The sequence below is a fragment of the Ostrea edulis genome, chromosome 1, assembly GCF_947568905.1.
Source record: "Ostrea edulis chromosome 1, xbOstEdul1.1, whole genome shotgun sequence".
NCBI lineage: Eukaryota > Metazoa > Mollusca > Bivalvia > Ostreida > Ostreidae > Ostrea > Ostrea edulis.
Genome location: NC_079164.1, coordinates 38,794,375 through 38,802,605, shown reverse-complemented (window position 1 = coordinate 38,802,605; position 8,231 = coordinate 38,794,375). Strand labels below are relative to the sequence as shown.

At 36.8% G+C, this 8,231-nt stretch overlaps 1 pseudogene; it reads right to left on the bottom strand.

Moving 5' to 3' along the window:
- Window positions 1-5,961: 5,961 nt before the first annotated feature.
- LOC125657760 (uncharacterized) lies at window positions 5,962-7,802 on the bottom strand (annotated as a pseudogene).
- Window positions 7,803-8,231: the final 429 nt, after the last annotated feature.

Here is an 8,231-nt window from a genome sequence, read left to right as displayed (position 1 = left end):
ACCCATTACAGTATAACAGTGACCTCTGTAGACATTTAAGGTTGATCAATCCTCATGTGATGTCATAGGTTTTAGCAAAAATCTTTATTAATCTAACTTTGTGCATGATAGAAATATTTCCTTCAGAGGAATTACTTAAAAAGTTTATATTTTCCATAGAAAATCAATTATTTATAATTTTGAAAATGTTGTCAAGGGCAATAACTTCTATGCTGGTATTTCTTCTACTGCCTGTCTATTATACATTATTTCTCCAATATCCACAATTAATTTATACATATTAATGAATTAGCAGTTTTTATTAAACTGCTGACACTTAAAATTTGTCATATCAACAATTTTCTATCTATTTTAATCATTCTGTATAACGAAAATGGGTGGTTTTCTGATGTTAACATATACTTCTGTTTTTTGTATGTCTGACATCTTTAAAATTGTGGCAACATACACATTTTCTTTGGTTATCAATTAAATTTAACAATATTGAGTGGATATTAATATAGTTTTTCCACTTTCAACCATTAATATTAATAAGTCACACGAGGATCGATACACCTTAAATATATATTCTTACATAATTGTGGGCGATGCTATGCAATATCACATTGTTAGATATCAAGTAAGGACATTTTTATATTTATCTGTGACATGTTATAACCGAAATGTAAGTACAATCATCCAGTTATCCTTGTCATTTGTTAAATTTTACTGTTAAATTATATGATCTAGTTTGCCAATACAACCTATCACTAGGTCAAATGCTGTCTGACGTGTTTCATGCCGATTAATTGTTAGGGCATTCTTTGCACACTGATTTTGACTACGGATAACTCCATTTACCAGATCAAGATGTAGGGCTCACGGCGGTGTGACCGGTCGACAGGGGATGCTTATTCCTCCTAGACCCCTGATCCCACCTCTGGTATATCCAGGGGTCCGTGTTTGCCCTACTCTCTATTTTGTATTGCTTGTGGGAGTTATGAGATTGATCACTGTTTGTTACCTTCATCTTTCATTTGTACAAATCGCCCGAATTAGGCAGATTATGAACGTCTTTCTGAACCCTCTGTTTAAGAAATCAATTGGAAAGCAAGCTGAACGAAATATTTTAATCCTCAGCATTTACATGTTATAAATTCATTTGTTCGATTCGTAAATTCTTCTCTCAAATATGTTCATCTGTTTGTCGCTGACAGGGTTCATCATTGGACTCTAAATAAAAAACCTGGGACATACTGTTTACACAGTAATTTCTGTACTAATAACGTTTTATGAAGATAAGTATGTTAATACATAGAAATGTGTATTAAATGATGAAATACGATTGTCACCAAGTACAAGCTGTTACAAACTCATTACGGTTACCACTGTTTATATCGATAAGTTGCTAAAAGATGAATGTAGATAATGACAGTTAATCCCGTCTGTAAAATATCCCGCTTGGAAATAAATTCACATGGAAATATTTTCCTGCTGTTAAAAACATTTCATTGTGCTAATACTGTCACTTACGATTCCATGCAGCGGTACCAAATCTTTCTCGGATCCGCCATTTCCCAATGGCTTTTGATTTTGATTAAATATATTCATTTGGTATAACCTTAGATGCGAAATTAGCCAAAGGAAAGCGGAAACAGAATCTTCTGCTATCGTGCAAACGTCCATTAGTTTATCGTAAATGGTGAAAGAGGTTACTGTATAGAAATGAAAATTGCAAGCGTAAGTAGAGGCCCAGTGATTGGTGTGATCGCATTTCCGATTCGGTTTCATTATCCCATTGAAATGTCACGCCACATTATTCTTAAAACATGAGTTTTGAACAAAACCTCTGCCAAGACATATGACAGTTGAATCAAGTTACGTCAGTTTTCTATTTTATTATATTTGAACAAAATAAATTGACATTTCTTGTCCAAATGATTTAGGTTTTCTGTTCTGAGACACTAATCGAAGGAAATATCGATATAATTAAAAACAAAAATCACTGAACCCACTACATGTTTTCCCCTTTGTGACCTACCCCAATTTAAAATGTTTATCAGTCTCTTGATCATATTGCCGACGGAACACTTGTTATTATTCTATGCTCGAGTACAATGTAAATGTAGACGACAAGAACTCGCGGGTATTTATTTATACTAACTTTCCACAACAGGACCAAACATTTACCTGATCAAGATATAGGGCTCAAGGCGGATGTGACCGGTCAAAAAGGGATGTTTACTCCTCCTACGTACCTGATCCCACCTCTGGTACATGTATGTCCTGGGGTCCATATTTGTCCCACTCTCTATTTGTTTTTATTGCTTATCGGAGTTATCAACTTTTATTTATACGAACTTTACACAACACATTATTTCCGTGAGGATCCGGGTTAGAATCGGTCCGCAGTACGCCTTGCTTGTCGTAAGAGGCGACTAAATGGGGGTAGACCTTGGGATGGGACAGCAACAAACGCCGCCCCGTACCAAACTTGGTACACTGATACAGTAAACGGAGTAGATGATCCCTATTAATTTTAGGTCACATGGTCAATTCACTTTGGACATAGGAAGATATTGTCTGCTCAATATTTTGAATTGGTTTGGCACTGCTATTAATTAAATGATGCATGTGAATAACTCTTTTCAATTTTGCATCATGGGAGCATATATATTTTACAAACATATCTTGTTTGACATTCATTGTGCAGATAACACAACGGTGCGCAAAAAAAATAAATCAATATGAAATATTTTAACCCACTGAAACTTGAGAAACCACATGGAACTGCTTCACAACACATCGTCACCAGATATACAACTGATATTTCCGAGGAGTTACACTACAGGAATCATGTAAAAATACATAATTAAGGAATATCTGGATACGCCTAAATCTCACTATTGTAAAGTGTAAATATGTGATGTCATCTTGTTATTTATTTGGTATATAATACACGTCATAATTATAATTTCTTCATAGCAAAACCACGTGTTTGTGGTAATGATCTCTTGTATAGGCATTGCAATAGCTGGGTTTTTCTCCGTTTTCTTCGTCGTTGTATATTTATTATTAACCATAATTCTCAATTATTCCCTTGGGCTAAATTATGTCAAAGAAGCGTGATAAAGTTTCTTCACTTCTCCGGCTTTGATTTGTTTTGAATTATTTTTTCAAGTGGCATTTTGGTATTTTCAACGACACTTTAGATGTCCACACAAACACTGAGCGTTCTCTTGAGAATATATCGTGTTTGTCCAATAAATTTTAAGAGTGAAAAGAGCCATCATGCGCTCATTTATTTTGAATGATTTTTTAAGTGGCGTTAAGGGATTTGTGTTGATATTTTTTGTTTGTTGAATGTTATGAAAATTATGTATAATTTCTATGTAATAAATTACGTACTTGTGTAATGTTTATTCGTAAGCAAACGAATATTTAATGTCAAACTTGCTAGGTATATCAATTTTAATATATCAGTAGTTATTTGTATTTACAGTAATGTTGTTTTAGTTATTTTGGAAGCAATTGCCCAACAAGATCGGTCGCCGTAGCGCAGTAGTAGAGCGTTCGCTTCGTAACAGGAACGTCATGAGTTCGAAATCCGCTCGTACCAACTGCAGACGTAAAAATACATTCAGGTAGCGATTGCTCCTTCGCCAAACGCTCGGCACGTAGAAGTGAGAATTACCGGTTTTTCGGATATGACCTTAAATCATCCCTGCTACGGCTGAAAGGAATGGGCATAGGTTTAAATTTGTGGAACTTCATCTACAGCTGGTGACGTCTCAATATGAGTAAAAAATTGACGGGATGTACAACCAATTAAGGACTTGGCAGCTAATACCCCTTTAAATATCAGTTCATAATACACACGCACACACACACACACACACACACACATATTTCAAAGTCAACTGTTAGTAGCACTATCCTTCGCAAACTTCAGAGTGACTTGTTCTTGTATAGGAAAGGCGAAGATAACGAACAGTGTTCAATAGCATACGTCCTATAAGCAATACAAAATAGAAAGTTGGGCAAACACGGACCCCTGAACACACCAGAGGTGGGATCAGGTGTCTAGGAAGAGTAAGCATCCCCTGTCGACCGGTCACATCCGCCGTGAGCCCTATATCTTGATCAGTTAACGGAGTGATCCTTAGTCAAAATCAGTGTGTCTAGAACGGTCTAACAATCGGTATGAAACAAGTCAGACAGCATTTGATCCAGTGATGGATTGTATCAGCAAACTAGATCGTTATTACGACCATAGAAATTGCGAAATGCTGACTTTAAACGAGACTGTTGAAACCCCTGTACTATCAACTTGTTTGTCAGTAGCTTGCCTCGATTTAAAAAAAAAAAACCTGACCATACGCAGTACAACCTCTTGCGTATCAAATCAGTTAAGAGATATAAACAGCACATGCAGGTGATAATGGAATTTTGCTACATAAATATGGGAAGTTGACGATGGAGAAGCTGAAATATACAATACTCTTAACGATTTGAATACATAAGTATTTTTTGCATAATGTGTATTTACTTAGGTGTGCAATTCTTGTCGTATAAAGTGATTTACTAAAGCCCCGTTCACATGCACTGATTTACTCACGGGGTGCAAATTTTGCATATATGCAAAAATTGCACCCGTGTGTAAAAGTATATTTGCTAAGCGTTCACATGGTACTTAACAAATTAGGGTCAAATGGCAATGATTCTCTAAGTTTGATAAAGATGGCGGATTATTTTTGATTGAGAAGGAGGATTTCCCTTACTGTGTAGGCTTCGGTGACAAATTTGATTGATCAAGATATGTCTACTACACTCTATGCAATATAATGTTTGCAGAAATACGGTGTATTTTATGAGAAAAGTGATATCATATTCGGTGATACTGCGTTTGCTCCTCTTCGGAGCCGATTCCTCGTGATCCACAGTGACGACGCACGGTGTGTACGTTCACGTGACGAAAAATACACTAGGAGTAAATATACACATATGCAAAAGTAAATTTCCATCTGGTCTGAGTAGGTGCAGATTTACACCCGGGTGTATATTTGCTCAAAATGTATACTTACTTTTGCATATATGCAATTGCGTTCACATGCTCAAATTTACACCCGGGTGCAGATTTTGCATATATGCACAATTTGCATCCTGTGAGTAAATCAGAACATGTGAACAGGGCTTAATATGCAAATCCTGCACACCTAAATTTGCACCTAGTGATGGGTTGGTGCAAATTAACTTTTGCTATATGTCGTGGCAAACTGTTTGCTCCTGTGTGTATTTTTTGTCGTGTGAACGCACAGTAAATTTACTTTTAATATACACAATCATGACCAGTATATTTAGTAACAACAAATAAATTTCCAACTGTCCGCTATACAGCAGTGGACGCTAACCAGTAAATAGCAATAGCTACTTTTTCCTTTGCATTCAACGGAACCTCTACAGTCCGCGGGGCAGGTGCCAAAGCACTTTCTAGCTTTTGGCAAAGTTTAAAGAAAGTGTCCTTTCTCACACGAAAGTTATCACACCAGTCATTGTCATCGTATCTTCTGAGGATGGTGCTGTCGCACCATTCGGTAGAAAGTTGAAGATAACGAACAATGATCAATCTCATAACTCCTATAAGCAATACAATATAGATAGTTGGGCAAACACGGACCCTTGGACACAACAGAGGTGGGATGAATTCTGGACGTTTCGGCATCTACAATAGCACTGACGGATCCAGAAATATCGGAGGGGGGGGGCACACATGAATTAGCAAAACTCTTGAGTTTTACTAACATTATATTGTAAATTTGAGGTGAAAGGGGCCGGGGCCTCTCTGAATCGGCCGATGTGTAGGACGTTTCGGCACCTGTTGGTTCATTTTATTAGAGTTTACTTTTATACTGAATTGCATTGTGCATGGTATTTATTCATTTACGCACACATACACACACACTGAGGCAGTTGTGGTCTTTCTCACTCAGTTGATGGTCCATACAGGGCAGAGCAAGCTCGGAGAAGTTGGGTTGTGGACAGATCACCATTGTTGTAGTTCCCCTATGCCTGGAATAACTTCCCGTAAGCCTGTTTGTTCGCTTTCTGTGAATTCTCTCCATCTTTCCCTCTGAAAGAAGCCGGGCAACCTGGTACAACTCAATTAACAGCAGATAAAACGGCACTTTCCCGGCACGGTTTACTCCGTTGTTTAGCCTGTTGTGCCACCTTCCAAATCAATATTGGTGCGCACTGACAGCATATAAACGGACCAATTCCGGATTGGGAAGATGGGGTTGCGCATCCATTGCCGCCAAACATAATCCATTAAAGAGTCCAGTTGGTCAGTGCTGACTCTCCTGTCTAGATGATGGAAAGTTTCCTCAATCTGCTCTGGAGGAACTTATCTTATAAAGGTAAAGACATCTCCTCGTTCATTATATGACCTCTGGAATAAATATCAAAGATACATAAGTAAGGATTTATTATATTAACTTCAATATTTTCTATAGTTACAAATGAAAATTTATAAGATTTGACTATTTCAAGAATACTATGGGGGAATGTACCTGCAAACCAAATTCCTGGACCTTTCGGTACACAGCCTGCGTCCAGTGGAATACACATCCTTGGATGGTATATCCTGGAAACCGGTCCTGGATGGCCCTCCACATGGCAGATTCGAAATCAACCACAAATGTTTGAAGTGGTCTGGGAGGAGACGGTCAACTGTCTTGAGAACCTGAAAAATTATTAGTATTCTAACTGTTCCGAACACTGCAACATTGACATGTTATTGTTACTTTTTGGGGACTAGTGGATCCGCCCCAGAAGATGATTAATGAAATCAATGATTACCTTATAATAATCTTTCTTTCGTTTGCTTGACATGAAGCAATATGCAAGGGGCAATTGCTTCATGTGGGATCCACTTCTAATAAAGGCGTTTATGGTGAATAGTTGTAACCATGGTCCGTTAACAACTCTGAATGTGGCATCCATGTACCACATCTTGGCTTTGGCCAACAGCTCCAACTTTACGTAATTTAGCAAACATTTTGACAAAGGCAATGAGATATAATTCTCAAGGTTTCAATAAACTAAACTACTAATGTATCAATTTAAGCTTACTATAAAATCCAAATCTTGAGGGTCTTGTGGCCTTATATTTCTTCGAACACGGTTTGCCATTCGAGTCATATTGGCAGGCTTTGGCCGACTGGCTGGCGGAGCCTCAATATTTGCGGTTGACAATGCTACCTCTACTACTCATGGTGCCTAAATTAATTAATCATTAATTGATCATATGTAAGATTAGTCAAAATCTTGATTTTGAATAATGATTTGACAAATGTAATTGTGTTTCAATATTGAAAATTTGTTTATTGCACAAATAACATTTTCCATTTTTTTAAAGTACCACTTGTCTGTCATCCTGATTTGTTGAGAGACCAGAGAGGGATAGGCGGAAGGTGGCATATATGTCTATAGATCAGAGAAAATGTTTGGGTTTGTTTTTCCCCCCAAAAATTAACACAATTTAAAAAAAACCTACTAAAATATCTAAAGATCTCAAAAATATCTCAGAATGTAAAATGCAATAAGGAACAATGTGCTGCATATATGTTCACATGTGACATACAACTAAATATACACTGTACAACAAAAGTTATTTGAAATTGATGATGAGTTACCCATCATATTCTATATTGGTATAATCTATAACAACCCAACCATCGAGTGGGACATAAAAATAAGATATACTATATCTTTTTTAATTTAATTTAAAATATTATATCATTCAATTCATACTGACCTGACATCGTTGGTTTTCTCTTCAAGACTCTTTTCTGAAATGAGGTGTGAAACCCTCATTGTGTAGCAGGGGCTCTTCATTATCTCCTCCTAATTAGCACCTAGTCACCGGATAGGGAGAAGGATATGGGTGTTTTTGTTTTTACAATTTACACATTCAATGGAGGGTCCATTTAAATTGCTTTGTTATACACCTCCCAAAATATTTTCAAATTATTGAGATTATAAATGAAATCAATATAAGACTAAATTGTTATGATATAAAAAAGAAAGAATTGTTGGTGCCAAATAAAAAATAATTGTTGGTACCGAAACATCTTAAAGTAAGTGCCGAAACGTCTTAATAATAAAGTGCCGAAACGTCTTTGTGCCGAAAAGTCCTGCACCCGGTGGGATTCGGTAGAACTAATTTTCCTAAGAACAACATCCTACCATAA